Here is a 25,786-nt window from a genome sequence, read left to right as displayed (position 1 = left end):
GGGTAAAGTAATGCTATGTCATTTTTATTGCATTATGTTTCTAGTTCCACAAATGTCATGCATTTTTCCAGATTTGCTATTAATTTGTACTTCTTCGGCCTGCATGTGCCTGATATTGCATATTTGTACCCTTTGAGCGATTCGATTACAGTCGTCTGTATACTTACTCTCTAGTAAAATATTTATACTCACAAATGATAGTCGTGTTGATATTTCTCGGTGAAATAACTTCGTGTTGCCTTTTAAAAATAATGAAATAGTTGAGACGTCACACAATCGTGTAGATTCTGCGGAATCAACCCATGTACAATAATGCATAAAAGTCTTGGTACAGAAAAGCGCCTTGTCTCGTACACAACCAATTCTTGCTTACGTACAATAATGCATAAAAGTCTTGGTACAGAAAAGCGCTTTGTCTCGTACACAACCAATTCTTGCTTACGTATGACGTAACAGCCGCACTGTAATTTTAGTAAAGTGCACTTACTGTGTCGGCGGTTTTTCCCGCGCATGTTGCTGTTGGTTCACGTGTTGAATAGTGGGCAGTGAACACGAACTATAAAAATTTCATACGGTGCTGAACCATAATTCTAGAGGGGACGGGGTACATCTATGGAACCACATTTCTTGATTTGTTTTCAAATGACTCGTATTACAGAGTTATTAAAGAGATCTGTGTAACATTTATCCTATATTTAATACACGTTATGTTATTAAGACAGTTTGGAAATGCTTCTTTTTTTCGGTCTGTAACCGAACAGTTTGGTCTTATGACAGACATTTACTTTGCTCGCAACTAATCTATGGAGTAGCTTCTTTCCTTTACCAGCCACGCGAATTAAGTAGGCTTAATCATTAAACAGCATTTAATGCCCTTTCATTTGGTCTTAAATGCAAATGCCTTGAACAGTATTGTAGTTTTGCCGGCCGTGGTGGCCATGCGGTTCTAGGCACTTCAGTTCGGAACCGCGCGACTGCTACGGTCGCAGGTTCGAATCCTGCCTCGGGCATGGATGTGTGTGATGTCTTTAGGTTAGTTAGGTTTAAGTAGTTCTAAGTTCTAGGGGACTGATGACCTCAGATGTTAAGTCCCATAGTACTCAGAGACATTTTGTATTGTAGTTTCCTCTGGTGAAGTTTATATTGCGGTGGTTTATAGTCTCCGTTTAGAGGACGTTATACCACAGTCTAATACAGTCACGACACACTGATGTGAAAACTGTTACCTTTTGACAGCCAGAGCAACACTAGCCTCCAAGCGTTTTCGTGAAATATATTTAAAAACAGACGAATCTCTCTGATTCGGTGACATTAAGCTACGTCTTATTCATGAAGAAATACTTTCGAACATGTGTGTATTTGCAGCTTATTATGCAGAAAGCAAGAGAATATAAACACACACACATGTCATGCATGAGAGGCATATATTTATGTTGGTGTCTGTTGCTATTAACAAGGTACTTTCCACGACACTGAAGAAAAAAATAAAATTGGCGGAGTCTAATGATTCGACCATTCTTAAACTTTACTCTACATTATACACGAATATTTTTGTAAATATATTTTTGCTTCAAACGCGAACGTGTTGATTCTTGCTGTTTTTGGTTCGTATTTTGGAACAGTTTGTGGAATTGGCTTCTTCGGACCTGGAAAACAGTTTAATTGTTGTGAACGATTTATTATTACATTTTTGTGGTTTTTCCTTAAGTTACAGTTGTGCATTATTTGTACGTTCAATAATGTAGGTCTTGCATTCCATGTAGGTTTCCTAAGATCCACATTCACTGATTTGGCTGGAAGTGTAGCGAACAATAGTCTGCACTTTTGGAGAGACATACAACGTCTTTCTGTTCTGGTATTTGCTAGCAATTTTTTGTTATTAAAGGAAAACTGATATTGAGCAAAGGTCTGTACATTACAAGAAAATCGTATGTAATCTGTCCTGTAATGATCCGTTTCGGGCCTCTTAGGTCCTTAAGAAACTAAATAACGGCAAATGTGACATTTTTTAGTTGCACACACTCCCTATTGTAAAAACTCTATTAAAAATCAATATAACCCGTATTCGGATTCATCGTATTCAGGACTGTCGCTTGCTGGCCGCTTGGAGCGTTCCTATAGCTGTGACAAAAACGAAACGGAATGTCGCGACTGTTCAGTTCTGTGTCAATTATCGTGGTCAAAGTTATTTTGTATATTAGTTATTTTTGACCGTTATATATGTCACTTATTTTTCACTACTGAATTCACCAGACAGGGTTACAGTTATATAACTCAGTGGCAGGAATGTCCAATGAGCCGCGGAGTCATCTTAGCTAATTAGCTGCCCAGTACATTTCGGTTGTTGTTTGAATTTTATTTGAGATGTATAGAGGTTGTGTGTCGCTATTAGAAATACTAACTTCACAGCTGCATCAGAAAGTACACAGAACTTTGCCACAGCAAATTTTAAAGTGAATTGCTAAAAACGTGCTTTTTCAAGTATGAATTAATGTTAGTATCGCCTGTGGTCGACACTCGAACAATTGCGTTTATAGAGTAATGAAAGTAATTTTTTTTGTATAATAGATATAATTTATTCGTATGCAAGTGCTTGGTTCCTGCTTGAATACTGTGCTGTAATTGTAAGGTGACAGCATGAATATTGTGACACAGTAACTTCATTTCCATGCAGTCTCGCAGTGGACATATTTGGTGCATTGTAGAACAAGTTAACACGCCATCCAGTATCTCCATTAGAAAATCATAATGGATATGCGAATTGATCCAGTGACGAACCTAAAACAGAGATATTGTGACTGTATCAGAGTTTCTTAAAAAAAATTCACCAGACTTCTTTCGAATGGTGGCTCACCATCAGTTGAGTAAAAAACAGAGACCACATCAGTATGAATTGCGTCATTGTGACGCCAAAGTTCTAAATTTTTATTAACTGTATAACCACAGAAATTTTTCTATTTTCATTTTCGACTCTTGCACAGTAATCTTTCATCGCAGTGAAAGAATGCACAAAATGATTAAGGCGTTCTATTTCAATAGCAGTTGCATACATTACATTGTTGTTATTATTACTACACGACCGATATGATTGGCTATTCAGTATGTGCTCTATAGCGAACAGCAGTGTCAATGTCTATCGCTATCGCCTTTGTCCCGCATTTTGCGTGAGGTTGGCGTGGTTAAATCGGATTTGGCATATTCATTGGACGGGGTGGCCGGATGCCGTTCCTGCCGCCACCATGTACCCCCTGGGACAGAATCAGAGTACCTCATCTGTCTGCGTCTAGTGTAAATCATGGAAAAGTGCGGATGTGTTTTCAGATGTCTGTAAGTCGTGTAACTGAGGCGGGACTTCGGGACCAGCCCGGAATTCACCTAGAGGGATGTGGAAAACGGCCTAAAAACCACATCCAGGCTGGCCGGCGCGCCTACCCGAGCCCAGGAAGCAGCGCATTAGCGCTCTCGGCTAACCTAGCGGGTCGACAGCAGTGTCAGTGTCATTTGAATATAATTCCGTATGAGATAGTCAACGACCATACGCAGAAGTCATTGGACCTGACCTATGAGTGAATCCCGTTGTATCATGAACAGTAAGTAATCTCTGATGCGGAATGTTTGGCATTACGAAACTTGCAACGCAGGTCCATCACACCGCAATTGTAGCTTCAAAATTAAGTGGAATTGGTTTTAGTACAATAGTAAACGTAACGTTAAATAAAACAGTTGCATTATCATTATGAATGTCCATATTCCGGTTTCTTTCTCCTCGCAAAAACTTTGTCTGTCTGGCTTTGCAGCTTTCACTGCGACCCGTTAGCATTCTCCTTCTAGGCGTAGCCTAGAAATATACTTTACTTACAATAAGGGAAGTCGGAATTCGTAGTTATTCAAAACGAAGAAATTAAAAATTAGGAACTGATTACAGATTTTCTGGCAACGGCGGCAAATGGCCACCAAGTTATTCTTTCAGAAATGTAGGCGAAATAAGGACGCCATTGTACAGTGTTGTTTGCAGACAACGTTACTACGTTATTTTGTTTTTCCGGCAACATTATCGACCTGGCAGTTGTCACATTGTAGCTGCCAAGTATGAATGTTTTACTGAATGTGAACCATGTAAACACGGAAGTGTCTGGAATCCGATTTCATGAAACGTTGTTACACTCGTCTGCCATATGAACCACAGCACCTGATTGGCATGCAGGGCAGAAGTTGGTAGTGCTTCAGTTTTCGATCTTCACTTATTGAAAATTTTAATGCCTGTTAAAGAATGTGTTGCCGGCCGGAGTGGCCGAGCGGTTCTAGGCGCTACAGTCTGGAACCGCGCGACCGCTACGGTCGCAGTTTCGAATCCTGCCTCGGGCATGGATGTGTGTGCTGTCCTTAGGTTATTTAGGTTTAAGTAGTAAGTTCTAGGGGACTGATGACCTCAGAAGTTAAGTCTCATAATGCTCAGAGCCATTTGAACCATTTGAAAGAATGTGTAATCACAGGTATGAGTATAAAAGCATCTATTGGTTTTTACCACTCTTAACGGCTGCGTACACACTTGATATTTCCCGTGTGCACACCTGTGGCAAAATACCTTTCGAATTATATGTGTCACTGGCATCCTTGTCTAATTAATATTAGAAATCGGTACTTTTAGTTTTCGTGTGCCGTATTAATATTAAGATGAATTTAGCCGAATACTGTAGCTAAAATTCGAACACTTAATGGAATAAGTGTAGGGGCATGTAGTATAATACAAAAATATATACGTAACGTGATAGATTAGTTTACTCCCGTCCAAGATAGTCCACTTCACGGAAATTCTATGTGAGATATGAAAAACTGCTCTATTTCTTCAACTACCGAGGAGGTCATAACTTTTTGGTGGGTGAATGAATGACTAATTACTTCTCCCCAAGCCTTCAGTTTGTTGTGTATCTCTTACATTTGCCATTACCGTACGCAAATTCCAGTTGATGATTGGTTGTGTTAACCTTTTAAGAGTAACATATTTCAACGCCTCAGACGTCATTACTATACTTTATACTCGGTTGATCTCGTTCTTCTTTGGGTATGCAGATTGTGAGATTCTGAATTAATAGTATTGATGTGGGGAATACAGATTCTCAGAAACTTCTCAGTAACAACACTGCCTGTCTTAATACTTTACTGTCGATTACATGCTTTGCCTTTTCTTAAGTGAAATGTGATGATAGTGTACACATCCTCTCGAATATATGAGGCAATAAAATGCACCCGTACTGTCACTGGCACTTGCGTTCTCTGACTTTTTTCTTTCTTTTTACGATTTAACGTCATGTCAGTTAACTGTCTAAATATGTAACAAACTACTTCATGAATAAGACAGATGAGCACTCAAAATGAAGGGCTAGCTGCGTGTACAACAAAACTTCAAGTAGTAGAAAGGGTGTACCCAGGATCTGAACTGGGGGGGGGGGGGCAGGTCATACTAGTCTCAGGAAACAAGGACTCGAGAAGACAACATACAGCACTTCTTATTAAATAAAACAGTAAACCAGTGAAAAACTGCTTTTAATAAACATTTTAAATACAAGAATGCACTTGTACCATCCGAGAAAACATGCAGCATTTCTTATTAAATAAAACAGTAAACTAGTAAAAAACTGCGAATATCTTCTAGGGGGGGGGGGGGGGGCAGCTGCCACCCCTGCCCCTCGCTGGGTACGCCCATGAGTGGTAGTGAGTGCACTTGACAGGTTTTTCAGTGCTATCTAACATAATAGAAAATGAACTGACTTGAGATCTTTGAAAACAAAAAACGTATATTATTCAAATGTGTTCATGTACACTGAAGCGCCAAAGAAACTGGTACAGGCATGCGTATTCAAGTACAGAGTGACGTAAACAGGCAGAAAACGACGCTGCGGTCGGCAACGACTATATAAGACAAGTGTTTGGCGCAGTTGTTCCATCGGTTACTGCCGCTACAGTAGAAGGTTATCTGAGTCTGAACATGGTGTTATACAGTTGGCGCACGAGTGATGTAAAGGTTCTTCGGCAGTGGATATTGTCATTCGAGTGGCAATAGACGCACATTGTGCGTCCTCGGTCACGGAAATGGGTTCATTATACTTAATAATTAAGAAATAATCATGGAAAAACTAAACTGTTTTGTGTATCCAAAAGTACTCGGTAGTACATGGACTACGTATGTTACGGAGAGTATGAAAAAATTTGTTTAAAAACGATAATTATACAATCTTCCCCCATGAACCATGGACCTTGCCGTTGGTGGGGAGGCTTGCGTGCCTCAGCGATACAGATGGCCGTACCGTAGGTGCAACCACAACGGAGGGGTATCTGTTGAGAGGCCAGACAAACATGTGGTTCCTGAAGAGGGGCAGCAGCCTTTTCAGTAGTTGCAGGGGCAACAGTCTGGATGATTGACTGATCTGGCCTTGTAACATTAACCAAAACGGCCTTGCTGTGCTGGTACTGCGAACGGCTGAAAGCAAGGGGAAACTACAGCCGTAATTTTTCCCGAGGACATGCAGCTTTACTGTATGATTAAATGATGATGGCGTCCTCTTGGGTAAAATATTCCGGAGGTAAAATAGTCCCCCATTCGGATCTCCGGGCGGGGACTACTCAAGAGGATGTCGTTATCAGGATAAAGAAAACTGGCATTCTACGGATCGGAGCGTGGAATGTCAGATCCCTTAATCGGGCTGGTAGGTTAGAAAATTTAAAAAGGGAAATGGATAGGTTAAAGTTAGATATAGTGGGAATTAGTGAAGTTCGGTGGCAGGAGGAACAAGACTTTTGGTCAGATGATTACAGGGTTATAAATACAAAATCAAATAGGGGTAATGCAGGAGTAGGTTTAATAATGAATAAAAAAATAGGAGTGCGGGTTAGCTACTACAAACAGCATAGTGAACGCATTATTGTGGCCAAGATAGACACAAAGCCCATGCCTACTACAGTAGTACAAGTTTATATGCCAACTAGCTCTGCAGATGATGAAGAAATTGATGAAATGTATGACGAGATAAAAGAAATTATTCATGTAGTGAAGGGAGACGAAAATTTAATAGTCAAGGGTGACTGGAATTCGTCAGTAGGAAAAGGGAGAGAAGGAAACATAGTAGGTGAATATGGATTGGGGGGAAGAAATGAAAGAGGAAGCCGCCTTGTAGAATTTTGCACAGAGCATAACTTAATCATAGCTAACACGTGGTTCGAGAATCATAAAAGAAGGTTGTGTACCTGGAAAAATCCTGGAGATACTAATAGGTATCAGATAGATTATATAATGGTAAGACAGAGATTTAGGAACCAGGTTTTAAATTGTAAGACATTTCCAGGGGCAGATGTGGATTCTCACCACAATCTATTGGTTATGAACTGCAGATTGAAACTGAAGAAACTGCAAAAAGGTGGGAATTTAAGGAGATGGGACCTGGATAAACTGAAAGAACCAGAGGTTGTAGAGAGTTTCACGGAGAGCATATGGGAACAATTGACAGGAATGGGGGAAAGAAATACAGTAGAAGAAGAATGGGTAGCTCTGAGGGATGAAGTAGTGAAGGCAGCAGAGGATCAAGTAGGTAAAAAGACGAGGGCAAATAGAAATCCTTGGGTAACAGAAGAAATATTGAATTTAATTGATGAAAGGAGAAAATATAAAAATGCAGTAAATGAAGCAGGCGAAAGGGAATACAAACGTCTCAAAAATGAGATCGACAGAAAGTGCAAAATGGCTAAGCAGGGATGGCTAGAGGACAAATGTAAGGATGTAGAGGCTTGTCTCACCAGGGGTAAGATAGATACTGCCTACAGGAAAATTAAAGAGACCTTTGGAGAGAAGAGAACCACTAGTATGAATATCAAGAGCTCAGATGGCAACCCAGTTCTAAGCAAAGAAGGGAAGGCAGAAAGGTGGAAGGAGTATATAGAGGGTTTATACAAGGGCGATGTACTTGAGGACAGTATAATGGAAGAGGATGTAGATGAAGATGAAATGGGAGATAAGATACTGCGTGAAGAGTTTGACAGAGCACTGAAAGACCTGAGTCGAAACAAGGCCCCGGGAGTAGACAACATTCCATTAGAACTACTGATGGCCTTGGGAGAGCCAGTCATGACAAAACTCTACCATCTGGTGAGCAAGATGTATGAGACAGGCGAAATACCCACAGACTTCAAGAAGAATATAATAATTCCAATACCAAAGAAAGCAGGTGTTGACAGATGTGAAAATTACCGAACTATCAGTTTAATAAGTCACAGCTGCAAAATACTAACACGAATTCTTTACAGACGAATGGAAAAACTGGTAGAAGCGGACCTCGGGGAAGATCAGTTTGGATTCCGTAGAAATGTCGGAACACGTGAGGCAATACTAACCTTACGACTTATCTTAGAAGAAAGATTAAGAAAAGGCAAACCTACGTTTCTAGCGTTTGTAGACTTGGAGAAAGCTTTTGACAACGTTAACTGGAATACTCTCTTCCAAATTCGGAAGGTGGCAGGGGTAAAATACAGGGAGCGAAAGGCTATTTACAATTTGTATAGAAACCAGATGGCAGTTATAAGAGTCGAGGGGCATGAAAGGGAAGCAGTGGTTGGGAAAGGAGTGAGACAGGGTTGTAGCCTCTCCCCGATGTTATTCAATCTGTATATTGAGCAAGCAGTAAAGGAAACAAAAGAAAAATTCGGAGTAGGTATTAAAATTCATGGAGAAGAAGTAAAAACTTTGAGGTTCGCCGATGACATTGTAATTCTGTCAGAGACAGCAAAGGACTTGGAAGAGCAGTTGAACGGAATGGACAGTATCTTGAAAGAAGGATATAAGATGAACATCAACAAAAGCAAAACGAGGATAATGGAATGTAGTCAAATTAAATCGGGTGATGCTGAGGGGATTAGATTAGGAAATGAGACACTTAAAGTAGTAAAGGAGTTTTACTATTTAGGGAGTAAAATAACTGATGATGGTCGAAGTAGAGAGGATATAAAATGTAGACTGGCAATGGCAAGGAAATCGTTTCTGAAGAAGAGAAATTTGTTAACATCGAGTATAGATTTAAGTGTCAGGAAGTCGTTTCTGAAAGTATGTGTATGGAGTGTAGCCATGTATGGAAGTGAAACATGGACGATAACCAGTTTGGACAAGAAGAGAATAGAAGCTTTCGAAATGTGGTGCTACAGAAGAATGCTGAAGATAAGGTGGGTAGATCACGTAACTAATGAGGAGGTATTGAATAGGATTGGGGAGAAGAGAAGTTTGTGGCACAACTTGACTAGAAGACGGATCGGTTGGTAGGACATGTTTTGAGGCATCAAGGGATCACAAATTTAGCATTGGAGGGCAGCGTGGAGGGTAAAAATCGTAGAGGGAGACCAAGAGATCAATACACTAAGCAGATTCAGGAGGATGTAGGTTGCAGTAGGTACTGGAAGATGAAGACGCTTGCACAGGATAGAGTAGCATGGAGAGCTGCATCAAACCAGTCTCAGGACTGAAGACCACAACAACAACAACAATTATACAATTACGAATTTGTTTCTTGCAGTCAGTTTTAAAAGAAAACCCGTAAGCAACTACAGCACAAATGTAGATACATTTTTCGACATCAGCCGATCAGGACGAGGATGGTAGGGTATTTAAACCATTACAGCCTGCAGATTGTTCCCTTGTACAGATATACTAGACTTCGTCCGAACAAGCCTTAAAGGCCCAACGGTAACGACCGACCGCTGTTTCATCCTGAGCCCACAGGTGTTAGGGGATGCGGATATGGAGTGGCATGTGGTCAGCACACCGCTCTCCCGGCTGTTGTCAGATTTCGTGAGCGGAGCCGCTACTTGCCCATCATGTAACTCCTCAATTGGCCTCACAAGAGCTGAGTGCAATCCACTTGCCAACAGCACTCGGCAGACTGGGCCGTCAGCTATCCAGTTATTAGCCAAGCCCGACAGCGCTTCACTTCGGTGATCTGACAGGAACCGGTATAACCTTGTGGCAAGGCCGTTGAATCTTGTACTGATAATGAATTATAAATTTCACACGCTACGATCGCAGGTTCGAATCCTGCCTTGGGCATGGATGTGTGTAATGTCCTTGGGTTATTAAGTTTAAGTAGTTCTAAGTTCTTCGGGACTGATGACCCCAGAAGTTAAGTCCCATAGTGCTCATAGCCATTTGAGCCATAAATTTCACACCCTCTGCCTGCTGACACTGACCTGAGGCAAGAGATTTACTATTACTGCAATAGTCTGAAAAATTACACACGTGCTACAAGAAAGGATGTGAGAACGGAGGCAACGTCAGAATGTCCTGTTGGGCGACTGTATGCATGACCAAGTGCAATTCTGCATATCTTGCGTATTGTAAAGTGTTTGAACTTTGGCACATCCTGTAAAAGTATCACGGAATGTGCTTTGCATATTTGCTGTGAAATTTTCATCTGTGTACATAAGCTGCATATACAGTGACGTTTGTTGTGTACATGTGTAAATCACTTGCAGTTCGCCTTAGATTTTGTAATAGGATCAGATAGTATGAGAAGATTTTTCTTCTTTTGAATATGATGTAAAAACAGTACCGTAAAATGGGGTTACTTGAAACAGCGGGGTAACTAGAAACTGTTCGCAATTATCTTCTTTTTTTTTTTAATTTTTGTAATTTGGCATCATGGTGTGCGTAATGTACTTGTTGGTTTTGTGTGAGATTCAGAACAAACGTTCGATGAGTAGTAGTTTTAGCAAGAAATTGAATTAAGCGAATTGAGGATTTATGTGCTGTTGTACAGTAATACGTGTTATTTGTGTATATTATTTTCCTTAAGCTTATCAATCGCAAATAACGAGATGAAAAGACTTATTTAGTGTCACTAGAATCTTGCAGTAATAATAAATCCCTTGCCTCAGGTCAGTGTCAGCATTAATAGGGTGTGAAATTTATAAAACAATGATTAGTAAAACTAACAATCTGTATAACGTTTTAAATGCCCAGCCATCCCAATTCTGACTGGTAAATGACGAAAAAGTCTGTGCATCCCGCCTTTGCCATTAAGGGTTTTCTGTTAAAACGACTGCGAGAAACAAAGCAAAAAAAAAAAAAGGTTTTCATAATTTTATAATTCTCGTGTCTTAAACAATTTTTTTCAAACTCAAAAATGGTTCAAATGGCTCTGAGCACTATGGGACTTAACTTCTAAGGTCATTAGTCCCCTAGAACTTAGAACTACTTAAACCTAACTAACCTAAGGACATCAGACACATCCATGCCCGAGGCAGGATTCGAACCTGCGACCGTAGCAGTCCCGCGGTTCCAGACTGTAGCGCCTTTAACCGCTTGGCCACTCCGGCCGGCTTTTCAAACTCACCATCTCATGTGTTGCATATGTAATACCCAGTGTTTCTGAATACCGACAACAGTTAAGAATCTCCATGAGTATTTCCGACTTATTAAATATAATGAACCCACCTCCGTGGCCGCGGACGCGCACGGAATGGAAATATCCATGTGAAGCTACTGACAGTCGATTGGCAATATCTACAGGTCACTTCTTCGTACTCTTCATGTCCTACGATACTGATGTCGTCTTCGAAATGTAAGGTTTTAACAGATTGGACGAAAGTAAATATGAGTTATCGCCTAGAACAACGAAGTTACAGTTATACCACAGTTCGTAGTCATTGTCGGGGAATGCGTCATTAAGGAAGCAATACATATTCGTACAGCTGATAATCTTATAAACTGGGATTCGGGATTTCAGCTGAGCACAGCCTGGCATCCTGCATTGGCTGTTATTAAATCAAAACGAGAAAATCAAAATTTTCGGTAAGAGCCCCGTCAAAATATTGGTCTAGCATTGTTTTTTAGTGAGTAACGTCTGGCCGTACTGTTAGTAAACAAAGCGCACCCGCAGGAGGGCCGCTCTGCGATTTTCGGCAGAGGACATTTAAGTATGGCGTGCTCTATCTGCAAATCATTCCGCATGCGTGATTTTCGCGCCTGCGCGTTCTTCGCGCGTGTTCTATATACTGGGTCGTCGACGTGCCGATACCGTCAGTCGTACCTAGCCACCAGCGAAGTTCAACTACCTGGAGACGTCGGTCATTTGCTCCGAGGCAATGTGGAATTTGCATAGCGTCATCCGACGGCAAACCCGTGAAGAGTATTTACAACACGTCCACCGGGAAAGCTCGAAGAGTCACATTTTAGTAGTCATCAGTTATTTTTCTGAAGTCATAGATGTCTGGTATTTTTATATGAAGCGAATGAAAACCTACCCATGCAGCTTCAGCTGCGTCTCTTAGTTGCCATCGATCTTGCCGCACTGGTAACAGCGGTTCCCATCAGACCATCAAAGTTAAGCGCCGTCGGTGTTGGATACCACTGGGATGGCTGACCGTCCGGGTGTGCCGAGGGCTGTTGGCAAGCCGAGTGCATTCAGCCATTGTGAGGCCAATTGAGGAGCTAATTGATTGAGAAGTAGCGGCTTCACTTCATTCACGAAAACTGACAATGCCGGGAGAGCGGTGTGCTACCACATGCGCCTCCATATCTGCACCCAGTGACGTCTGTCGGCTAAGGATGACACGACGGTCGATCGGTATCACTGGATCTTCCGAGACTTGTTCCGACGGAGAGAGAGAACTTTACCTGTCTTAGTTGCAACTCCAACACATGAAGAAAACACCAAGGTTCTAAATGACTTACAAGCACGTAGATAAAAGTAAAAAAAATCTGATTTCAATATAGCATATGCATTTACTTTTATTTATCGTACGCTTTGCTATATCCGATACCCACAACAATGGTCTCGTCATTTATCACATCTCAGCCACAGTCACCCGGACGAATCACGCTGAGAAACTATATCGAAATTTCACTTTTCCTGTCATAAAGATAAGTTTCTGAATAGAGCGGCTGCCGCATACACAGTGGTTTTCTGGCACATCCCGACTTAGAGACGCAGGCACTCATTCAGAAGAGCATTACTCAATCTAATTATAACTGTAGGGCATTTCTGATGGTCCTGTATTAACTACACCAAGGCTACACATTTTTGCACGCTCACGAAGGTTGCTACGCAGCGGAATGAGGAGTTTAGAGAAATCTTCGTGAGTGAAAGAAACTACACTGTAGAGCCAAAGAAACTGGTACATCTGCCTAATATCGTGTATGGCCCCCGCGAGTACGCATAGGTGGCGCAACACGACGTGGCATGGACTCGACTAACATCTGAAGTAGTGCTGGAGGCAACTGGCGCCATGAATCATGCAGGGCTGTCGATAAATCCTTACGAGTACGAGGGGATTGAGATCTCTTCTGCACAACACGTTGAAAGGCATCCCAGATATGCTCAATAATTTTCAGTCTGATGAATTTGGTGGCAAGCGGAAGTGTTTAATTTCAAAAAAGTGTTCCTGTAGTCACTCTGCAGCAATTCTGGACTGTGGGGTGTCGCATTGTCCTGCTGGAATTGCGCTAGTCCGTCGGAATGCACAATGGACATGAATGGATGCAGGCGATCAGACAGGATGCCTATGTACGTGTCACAGGATGCCTACGTACGTGTCACCTATTGTCAGAGTCGGATCTACACGTATCAGGAGTCCCATATCACTCCAACTGCACACGCCCCACACCATTACAGAGCCTCCACCATCAACACTCCCCTGCTGACACGCATGGTTGTCTCCATCCCCGTACACGTCCATCCGCTCGATACAATTTGAAACGAGACTCGTCCGACCACGCAACATGTTTCCAGTCGTCAATAGTCTAATGTCGGTGTTGACAGGCCCAAGCGAGTCGTAAAACTTTGTGTCGTGCAGTCATCAAGAGTACAAGAGTGGGGCTTGTGTTCCGAAAGCCTATATCGATGTCGTTTCGTTGAATGGTGCGCACTCTGACACTTGTTGATGGCCAAGCGTTGAAATCTGCAGCAATTTGCGGAAGGGCTGCACTTTTGTCACGTTCAACGATTCTCTTCAGTCGTCGTTGGTCCCGCTCTTGTAGGATCTCTTACCTGCCGCTGCTACGTCAGAGATTTGGGTTTTACCGGATGCCTGATATTCACGGTACACTCGTTAGATGGTCACTACTCGGAGACGCTGTGTCCCAACGCTCGTGCGCCGACTATAAAACCACGTTCAAACTCAACTAATCTTGATAACCTACCACTGTAGCAGCAGTAATAGTCTAGTCCTAACAATTGCGCCAGACGCTTGTCATCTTATATAGGCGTTGCCGACCGCAGCGTCGTATTCTGCCTGTATACATAACTCTGTATTTGAATACGCATGCCTACACCAGTTTCTCTGGCGCTTCAGTGTATAAAACGACAGTTTAACATTTGAAATTTATTATGTTTTCGCTTGTTCTATTATCAGTAGAGATGGTAAATTATGAAATGTAAATTTCATTAAGGTAATGAATTTCATGTGTGATCACAACAAGTTCGCCGCACGTTTCATATGAAGGCAATAAATTTCGGTGTATTGTTATACCTTCGCAATTTAGAAAATTTCTACCTATGTTTTATGACGCGTCACAGGAGCGCAATTTCCTTAACAAAATACACTGTGCGTACGTATTGCGTAAGGAGAAAGTTAATAAATTGTAGAATCCATGGCCTTGGTCCTAGTTTAATTTATTTCCACAAATAATCAGTCACAGTTCTGCACCCGTCAATAAATGTCAGTGTTAGTTAAATTAGTTATCAATTACGTGACCCTGTTTCGTCGCCTTGTAATGTTTGATAATTTCTGTGAATCTGAAATTTGTTGTTCTGCGCAAATAAAATAAAATGTGACCAATCGCTGTGAATTCTTCCACTTCTCTGGATATCAAGGGCACCGGTTTCCTCCAAAAATTCAAGCGACATTTCTTTAAAATTCCACCTTTTTTAACTAGATCTAGAAACGTTGATTATTGTGGGCTATTAAAGAACGCTGTTGCGATTCATGACCGTACTGGCTTATGGCAGGGCAGTATTGTGCCTTCTCCTGACTTGGAAGATGCAGATATCGGGGAAACGGAGCTGCTGAATTTGCGACGTCCTGCTGAAATATGTGAAGTGCTGCAGAGTGTTCCGTTGAACTTCTCGGCTCTTTCCGCGAACTTTAACTTGACGACATCTGTTCGTCGTGAACCGACAAAAGTTAGGCTTGCCTCCCTTGCAGTTTACTCCTCTCCAGACGATTCTTACAAAGTAAACATGGGGCTCTGGAGCCAACAACTGAGTAGAGAACGCAATGGCAGAGAGAAAAGAGACAGAGAGAGTGTAGGGAACTCTTAAATAGCTACTTAAGTAATGGCTCCTCGTTACCAGCCTCCTGCATCTGAAGAAGTATTCGAACATGCGTACTACAAAATTTTGGTGTGATGAGGCTGCCGTGGCGTTTTCGCGTCCACTACCGGAGGATGGCATAATCTCCACGTAAACACGGGTTTCCGAAATCCCATTACAAAAGAAGACTAACAAAATATTCCAGAATTCGAATGAAGAATAACTCCCAGCAGCAGTTACTTAGAACTAAATATCCTCTGTGTAGTGAAGCAGCTTAAATCATTTAATAAAGGCAAGGCCAGATTCCTTTCAGAGTAAGGAGGTACAATAGTTCCATACTTACAAATCATACACAGCCTCTCACGAAAGATCCGTATCTGAAGACTGGAAAGTTGCACAGGCGCACCAATACCCTTGAAAGGAAATGGGAGTCATCCGCTGAATTACTGATCCCTATCTTTAATATCGATTTCCAATAGGATTTTGGAACATACACAATATTCAAATATTATGAATTAGTTCTTGTAAACACAACTGCCTCTTCATTCACACGAAATAATGAGTGTTGTCGACGTAGGATGTCAAACTTATAATATATTATTAAATTTTCAGAAGGCTTTGACTTTATTCCTCACATGCGCCTTTTAATGAAATTGCGTGCGTACTGAGTATGGCCTTCGTATTTCCTGTCAGAAAGGTCACAGTGCTTGGTAATTGACAAAAATCCATTGAGGAGAACAGAAATAACATCTGGCGTTCCCTATTAACTGTTGTAGACCCTCTGCTGTACCTTATTTATGTAAATGACTTAGGAGACAATCTGAGCAGTCCTCTTTGATTGTTTTCAGTGTTGCTCTCATTTACCGTCTTGTAAAGTCATCAGATGATGAAAACCGATTGCAGTATTATTTAGACAAAATATTTCATTGGTGCGACAAGTGGCAATTGACTCTAAATAATGAAAAGTGTGAAGTCATCCACATGAGTGCTAATAGGAGCCCGTTAAATTTACGTTACACGGTAAGTCACGCAATTCTAAAGGCTGTGTATTTCAGCTAAAAATTTAGGGAAATTTGTAGAGAAAGCGAACCAAAGGCTGCCATTCATTGGCTGAACACGCAGCAAATGCAACAGGACAACTAAAGAGACAGCCTACACTTCGCTTGCCTATCCTCTTCTATAGAATTACTGCGCTGTATGGGATCCATATCAGATAGGAGTGACAGAGGGCATCGAAAAAGTTCAGAGAAGGGCAGCTTGTATTACCGAGAAATAGGAGAGAGAGTGACACGGATATGATACACTGTTGTGGTGGCAAGCATCAAAACAAAGGCGTTTTTCCTTGCGGCAGCACCTTCTCATGAAATTTCAATGATCAACTTTCTCCTCAGGATGTGAAAATATTTTGTAGGCGTCCACCTACATACAGAGAAATGATCATCATAATAAAATAAGAGAAATCATAGCTCGCACGGAAGGATTAAGTGTTCGTTTTTCCCGCGCGCTGTTTGACCGTGGAACTGTAGAGATATAGCTTGAAGGTGCTTCGATAAACCCTCTGCCAGGTCTTGATGGTTTTAAACTTTTTGAGTTTACAATGGAATTATCATTATCTCATTACACGATATTTCGACCTCTTCCCTAGTTTTCTACGACAGGTGTCGAGCGCAGACTCCGCTACTCGCTGTTTGTACTCCAGCCAAATAGCAAAGGGTACACATTGTGCATCGCCCGAAGTTATGTTTCCCGGTGCCCTCAATTCGAACACAACCAAAGGCTATGACAAAACGGAAAAAAGTTTAAGAATGTGATTTTACGACAAACTGCACTTGGCATGCTTTCAACTAGTCAGTGCCCGTGTCATCTTATTGCTTTCTTGAAACTGATACTGAATTAATGCGTCCGTCTGTCTGGTGGAAGAGGAAGCGTTTTCGGCCGGCGAAGTAACGTTTACACAGTTGGAATAGTGAGTGAAAGAAGGAGCAGTGAAGATTGCAAAAGACGCATATTATTTACAAACACAGTTATGTAGATGCTAATTCCAGCAAAACGCAAATGTGTTTGGGAGGATACTCGCCAATACTATTGGGAATTTGGGAATTGGGGCAGCAACTAAGTAACAAGTTCAAATAGTGTTTCGAAAGGGAGTTTCTGGGTTTATCAAGATGAAATGAAACATAAATCCACTCAAAGGGAGGGAGATCAGGATTAAACAACCCGCCGATGACTTAATTATTAGCATTTTGGCCAGGAAACGGTAATTTCTTCTTTAAATGAACAGTTTCGGTATTTTTTCTGAGATTTGAAAGCTGGCACTGCCGTCTGTAACTTTAACCTGTGGGTACATAGCATGTTACGTCTCCGGTTTCAGTGCCCTGAAAATATTCTCCATATGTGAAATTCGACTTATGAATAGACAACCACGCGATCTGATTAAGTCTACTGAAACAATATGTGGTGAATCAACTTCCATATCGCAACAGGACAATAAAGGGGCTTTTAGCAAAAGATAAATCAAGATAAACTGCAGTTACAGTCTTCAACTTTTTTACTACGGGGTGTTCAAAAAGGCTGTCCGCAGTGCTGAATGATTGTTAGCCACGCGTGCCGTATCCCGCAGTGAATATACCGAAATGAAACTCAGTGAAATACAAGTTATTAATTTATTGAATATTCATTTTTACTTACAAATTTTCACATTAAATGTTGAAAGTGTCCCCCCCCCCTGTTGTTGAATACACAATTCAATTCGTCTAATCATGTTTTCAAACACAAACTCTAACATTTCTGGAACAGAAGCAGTGAAAGTGGATATTGCAGTTTTCAATTCATCGATGGATTTTGGACGGTTTTTATAGACAGTTGCTTTCTTTGCACCCCAGAAGAAAAAGTCAGGTGATCGTGGAGGCCAAAGTCCATGTGAAATTATGCGATCACCAAAAATATCAGCAAGCAGTGACATTGAAGCACGAGCTGTATCCGCGGTTGCACCATCTTGTTGAAAATAACCGTTCAGTTCAAATGGCTCTAAGCACTATGGGACTTAATATCTGAGGTCATCAGTCCCTTAGACTACTTAAACCTAATTAACCTAAGGACAACACACACATCCATGCCCGAGGCAGGATTCGAACCTGCGACCGCAGCAGCCGCGTGGTTCCAGACGAAGCGCCTAGAACCGCTCGGCCACCGCGGCCGGCTAACCGTTCAGTATTTCACGTAACACAAATTGTCCTATGAATGGGTACAGAATATCACTGCAGTATCGTTGTGCATTTATTGTTTCATTGAAAAACCCAAGCAGGCCAATCATACGGCACGCGCGGCTAACAATCATACCGCACTGCGGAGAGACATTTTGAACACCCCATACAACATATCAGTGTTAATGTATCATCCTTGTAGAAGTGATGCATACAATTGAGATGTAACTGCACACAGTATTCTGATAAGAATGGAAAATAACTGATTTTAAAGCAAAGCCGTTAAGTAAGTATTCTTTGCTGCGACGCTTGTCTTATAAGCTTACGGCGACCTGCACTTAACCTTTAGCCCCGTCCATACCGGACACCAAAGCGCGTGGCGCAGAGCAGTGCAGAACGCGCAGACCTCTAAGGCGCTGCAGTCATGAACTGTGCGGCTGGTCCCGGCGGGGACATGTGTGTGTGTGTGTGTGTGTGTGTGTGTGTGTGTGTGTGTGTGTGTGTGTGTGTGTTTGTCCTTAGGATAATTTAGGTTAAGTAGTGTGTAAGCTTAGGTACTGATGACCTTAGCAGTTAAGTCCCATAAGATTTCACACATTTGAACATTTTGAACGCGCAGACCATGGCATAACTGTGCAGAATGGAGCTGAGAGTTTGTAGGTGCACAGCAGTGATCTAGCGTGTGTGTGTGTGTGTGTGTGTGTGTGTGTGTGCGCAGGTCTGTAGAAGATAATGGAAAGCGAGAAACACAATCCAAACAGAGCACGCACGAAGATGTGCCACCGAGCGAGGTGGCGCAGTGGTTAGCACACTGGACTCGCATTCGGGAGGACGACGGTTCAATCCCGTCTCCAGCCATCCTGATTTAGGTTTTCCGTGATTTCCCTAAATCGCTTCAGGCAAATGCCGGGATGGTTCCTTTGAAAGGGCACGGCCGATTTCCTTCCCAATCCTTCCCTAACCCGAGCATGAGCTCCGTCTCTAATGACCTCGTTGTCGACGGGACGTTAAACACTAACCACCACCACCACCACCACGAAGATGTGCGGACAGTGCAAGAAACATTCGTTGTTGCGAAGAGCTGCGCGATTTGACGTCCACATGGCCGCGTCACGCCGTGCCGAACCTCTTTCGTCGGTTTGCGCAACACGGCGGGTTCGGTGTGGACACGGCTTCCGAAAATTGCGTGTAAATCGGAAAATCTAGTGGCTTCTGAAAACAGTTTTCTAGAAATACTCAGTTCAAATATATTTTCAAATACACTCCTGGAAATTGAAATAAGAACACCGTGAATTCATTGTCCCAGGAAGGGGAAACTTTATTGACACATTCCTGGGGTCAGATACATCACATGATCACACTGACAGAACCACAGGCACATAGACACAGGCAACAGAGCATGCACAATGTCGGCACTAGTACAGTGTATATCCACCTTTCGCAGCAATGCAGGCTGCTATTCTCCCATGGAGACGATCGTAGAGATGCTGGATGTAGTCCTGTGGAACGGCTTGCCATGCCATTTCCACCTGGCGCCTCAGTTGGACCAGCGTTCGTGCTGGACGTGCAGACCCTGAGACGACGCTTCATCCAGTCCCAAACATGCTCAATGGGGGACAGATCCGGAGATCTTGCTGGCCAGGGTAGTTGACTTACACCTTCTAGAGCACGTTGGGTGGCACGGGATACATGCGGACGTGCATTGTCCTGTTGGAACAGCAAGTTCCCTTGCCGGTCTAGGAATGGTAGAACGATGGGTTCGATGACGGTTTGGATGTACCGTGCACTATTCAGTGTCCCCTCGACGATCACCAGTGGTGTACGGCCAGTGTAGGAGATCGCTCCCCACACCATGATGCCGGGTTTTGGCCCAGTGTGCCTCGGTCCTATGCAGTCCTGATTGTGGCGCTCACCTGCACGGCGCCAAACACGCATACGACCATCATTGGCACCAAGGCAGAAGCGACTCTCATCGCTGAAGACGACACGTCTCCATTCGTCCCTCCATTCACGCCTGTCGCGACACCACTGGAGGCGGGCTGCACGATGTTGGGGCGTGAGCGGAAGACGGCCTAACGGTGTGCGGGACCGTAGCCCAGCTTCATGGAGACGGTTGCGAATGGTCCTCGCCGATACCCCAGGAGCAACAGTGTCCCTAATTTGCTGGGAAGTGGCGGTGCGGTCCCCTACGGCACTGCGTAGGATCCTACGGTCTTGGCGTGCATCCGTGCGTCGCTGCGGTCCGGTCCCAGGTCGACGGGCACATGCACCTTCCGCCGACCACTGGCGACAACATCGATGTACTGTGGAGACCTCACGCCCCACGTGTTGAGCAATTCGGCGGTACGTCCACCCGGCCTCCCGCATGCCCACTATACGCCCTCGCTCAAAGTCCGTCAACTGCACATACGGTTCACGTCCACGCTGTCGCGGCATGCTACCAGTGTTAAAGACTGCGATGGAGCTCCGTATGCCACGGCAAACTGGCTGACACTGACGGCGGCGGTGCACAAATGCTGCGCAGCTAGCGCCATTCGACGGCCAACATCGCGGTTCCTGGTGTGTCCGCTGTGCCGTGCGTGTGATCATTGCTTGTACAGCCCTCTCGCAGTGTCCTGAGCAAGTATGGTGGGTCTGACACACCGGTGACAATGTGTTCTTTTTTCCATTTCCAGGAGTGTAGATTACACGTGGACGTTTAGAATTCGTGAACAGATCTGAAAAAGCATATGTGCAAATAAGCATTTAAGATCGAAATACTGAAAAATGAAAGAGAGGAAAAGAGTACAGGAGAGACTAGCATCTAAAATCGGTCGTGACTGTACAAAACCACAACTTTATAAAATATACAAAAAAGGCCCATATTCATGATAATCACACACGTATTATTTAAAGAGTGGAAAGTCAGTGTGCGAAGCGACCGGATACACTCAGATGACCCGGTGACAAACATGTATTGATCGCCACGTTTTCTACAAAGATCCGAATCGAAGTAAGACCTATCATTGCTCACGCGAAAACAAGTTACCAAGTACATTCCCTAAATGACACTCAAAAATCATGTAATGTAGAATTAGGCCAGTGCAGCCCGAGAGAGTAACAGTCTCACCAATAATCCTGAACGACGTAGTATCAAAATACCCACCCGAATATCACAACAAAAATTTATGTACTTTACAAGTAGGCGGCCGGAGAAAAAGATGTTCACGGCTTCAGGCGGAAATGAGAATATGAATGTCTGGCCGACCACTCTCCCCAACCGAACTCAAAGGCTCGGCGCCAAACATTGCAGTTAACTGGTTAGACTCTATTTTCAAAATACTGGCTAAAGTCGTGCCTTGCTCTACTCGCAGGGCCCGTTTAAGATCCAAACGACACGGGGTATCTCTTGGGGCACCAAGCTAAGAGAGGCACCAAAACTGCTAAGTTTCTATGCATGATGTATCACAAGTGTCGTTCAATAAGTACTGCAACACTTTTGTTTCTCGGCCAGTTCTGGCTAAAAAATGCAGAATTTGTCGAGGGACAGCGTGAAATATTCCTGCTTTAGCCCCTACAGTTTCAGGAAGTTTCGATAGGTGGCGGCGCTATGAGTAGTCTTCAAAATAGCATCTGTAACAGAGGTGCATTCCGAGCAGTTTCTTTTGGCGGAAAACGAGAGCATCGAAAATATTCATAGACGCTTGCAGGATGTCTACGGAGACCTGACAGTGAACAAAAGTACTATGAGTCGCTAAGCGAGGCGTCTGTCATCGTCGCAAAGTAATTCCTGCAATGTTGGAACGTGTGGACACTCTCATTCAATGCGATCGACTGATCACAGTCAAACATTTCGCTGCTCAATTGGACATCCTATGGTAGTGCTGACGCACTCGTACTTAGAAGTGGGTGCCTGCCGAGTTCCCCACCGCCTGTCGGTAGACCATAAAGAGCAACGAGGGACCATCTACGTGGAATTGCTTGGGCATTAGGAGGCTGATTGTTACAGTTTTTCTGACGAACATCGACACAGGAGATGAAACACTGGTTTACCACTTCGAACTGGAAACAATACAACAATCCATGGAATGGCGCCACATCACCTCTCCTCCGAAGAAAAACTTCAAAGCTGCTTCCGCAACCAGTAAATTCCAGGTGACGGTTTTCTGGGACTCTTTGGGGTTATTCTGTTTGATGTTCTCCCTCGTGGTGCAACGACCAAATGTGAAGCATATTGTGTTACTCACAGGAAATTGAAGATACAGCTTCAGCGCGTTCGTCGCCACAAAATTCAAATGAACTTAACTTCCCTTTCTCCATAACAACGCAAGGCCTCAACACAAGTCTGAGCACCCGAGAGGAGGTCACAAAACTTCATAGGACTGTTTTTCCTAATCCACCCTATAGCCTCGATTTCATTCCTTGCGACGTCCATCGGTACGGCCCAAGGAAGAATGCACTCGGTGGGAAGCAGTACGTTGATGATTACTGATGAAAGACGTTGGCTCCGACGTCGACCAGTAGAGTTATACCATCCGGGCTTACAGGCCCTGCTAGTAAGGTGGCGTAAGGCCGTCGCAATGAATGGAGATTATGTTGGAAAGTAGGGTTTTATAGCCAAAAAATGGGGAATAATATGGTGTAATGGAATCCTGAATAAGACCAACTTATAACAAAAAAAATTGTAATGGAATCCTGAATAAAACTAACGTACTTTCAGGAAAAACATTTATTGTATTACTTAGTGAACGCCTCTCTTAGTAGCTGTTGCTTGGGGGACCAAGCTGAGAGGGACGCTCAGTTACACAGGTCTGCAAACAAATATTTTTTGAAACTTGTTTGAAATTTGATAACTGTCTTTTATGTACTTTTCAGCGCTGATTTAAAAAATGCAATCAATTTTTTTCTATCACGTCAGGTTTTCTCACAAAAGGGAGTATTTTTGGTTGTAATAACAAAATTTAAGCACTTTATCACATTTTTTCTATCATTTGCAAATCATGTTCTAAACTACATTTCCAATACACTTCCATTTCTCTTTAAGCTCATAAGTCCTTATAATAACGCTTTCGATTCTTGTCGAAGCTTCTTTTATTGCTTTTCCGGCTGTGAACTCTTTGAGGATCATCTCTTTTTATCATCCAGCAGTAGTCCACGACCATGTTGACGTTCCAAAAATGGCTCTGAGCACTAGGGGACTTAACATCTATGGTCATCAGTCCCCTAGAACTTAGAACTACTTAAACCTAACTAACCTAAGAACATCACACAACACCCAGTCATCACGAGGCAGAGAAAATCCCTGACCCCGGCGGGAATCGAACCCGGGCGTGGGGAGCGAGAACGCTACCGCACGACCACGAGCTGCGGATTATGTTGACGTTCCATCTTCCTTGATATCTTCTTTCCATTTCTTTGATGTCTTGGTGGAATCTTTCGCCATGCTCTTCACTTACATCACCAACATTTGCAGGGAAGCAGACAAGATGTGAGTGGAGAAAATGAACTTTAATGCTCATGTTACAGCCAAGATTCTTAAAGCTGTCGAGCATGTCTGCAACGACTGTCTTGTAGTTGGGATCTCTTTTGTTTCCTAGGAAACCGGTAACAACTAATTTAAAAGCTGTACATGCTGCCTTTTCTTTTGCTTCCAGTTTGTCCACAAAGTTGGGATCTGTCATTAGTTTTCTAATGTCTGGTCCGACAAAGATTCCTTCCTTTAGCTTTGCCTCGGACAAACCAGGAAACTGTCCACAAAGATATCTGAAACACTCGCCTTCTTTTGGCAATGCCTTAACAAATGTTAAGTAGTGGAAGTAACACCTTTTTGGGATCCACAAGGCTTTTCCTCTCAACATTTTTAACCCCTACCTATAAGGTTTTTCTCAAGAGCCAAGCTTTTTTATGTAGTGTTGCTTTCTGTCTCTACTGTCCCATTCACAGAGAAAGCAGGGGAACTTTGTTAGCCACTTTGTTGACCAAGCAGCATTGAAATCACTTTCAAATCACCACATAGCGTCCATTTGTGGTCTGAATAGCAGAGTTTGCTTGAAACCAGTTCAAGGTTTTCGTAACATTCTTTTAAATAAACCGAGTGTCCAACTGGTATAGAAGCATACTTATTAACATTGTGTAGGACAGACAGGCACTGACGTGAAAATACTGCTGGTTTCTCCTAATCACTCTTTATTTTACGTATATCTAGTATAAAACGGCTAAATAACAGTTTATGGAGATCCAAAAAAACAAAATTCAAACTCACTAGAGTGCTCAAATATCGAAATAAGCTAAAACTAGACAAGCAGTTTGTGAAATAACAGTATGTGATGGAATTTTTGCACTATTTTTCCCGAAATAAGCTTTGAAAACATTATACAAAATCACTTAATAAATTTGTAACAATTTTAATCTCTCAGACCTGTGTTCTAAGACTTGGATGCAGTGCATATCACACAAAATGACAAAATGGCGAAAGCTGACGCGGTTGAGAGTGTAAGAGGGCAAATAAGGGAGTATTATGCCATTGCAATTCCTCACACTTTGCGATTTGTCTAACGAGGTACTGTAGCAACCATTTTTTATGCCTAAGATAACCATGTTTCTCAGTTAAAAATTCTTTGTTTTCTGCTAACAGATTCACAGGCAGAGCTATAAATGGAATGGCAAAGAGACGTTCTGCGTTTGGATTGTTCCACTCGTCCTGTATGAACAACAGTCTACACCGTCGGTTAAAGAAATTAGTACACCTGGAAAGACGATGTCGATTCTGATCCGATGCCGGCATATGCCATGTGGGGGATTGTAGATGTTCTGATAATGGTTTCCACGTCGTCCACTAACAGGTAGCGTAGCGGCATAGCTATCAGAGCATCATATGCGTCTACTCTTTAAAAGAGAATGCTCACAGCCAAAAGGCTCAGTGTGGTGGAAAAGTGTGAAGTAAGCAAGCAACCACGGCAGTGTGACGCACGCGTGTTTCCTGCAGTTTGAATGTGGTCACATTGTGGCGGGATGATCCTTACGGAAAATTACTGCACACGTTGGACGTAGTGCGTCAGTTGTGCAGCAGTGCTGGTATCAGTGATCATGTGAACATTTTCACACTCGTAGACCAGGTTCTGGTCGTCCAAGCACTGCAGACGTCAGCGAGATGGTAAGGTCAGCCGTGGCAGATCGCACAGTTACTGCAGCACAGATAAGAGCACTTGAAAGACCAGGCGTATCAAAATGAACTGTTGCGAACCGGTTACTAGCAGTAGGACTCTACACTTCTAGCCAGTCTTCCACTCAAGCCACAGAGAGCATCACCGTGCACGGCTC

Source organism: Schistocerca nitens, chromosome 2 (genome assembly GCF_023898315.1).
Source record: "Schistocerca nitens isolate TAMUIC-IGC-003100 chromosome 2, iqSchNite1.1, whole genome shotgun sequence".
NCBI lineage: Eukaryota > Metazoa > Arthropoda > Insecta > Orthoptera > Acrididae > Schistocerca > Schistocerca nitens.
The sequence above is the reverse complement of the archived record's forward strand: the minus strand, read 5'-3'. Positions refer to the sequence as shown.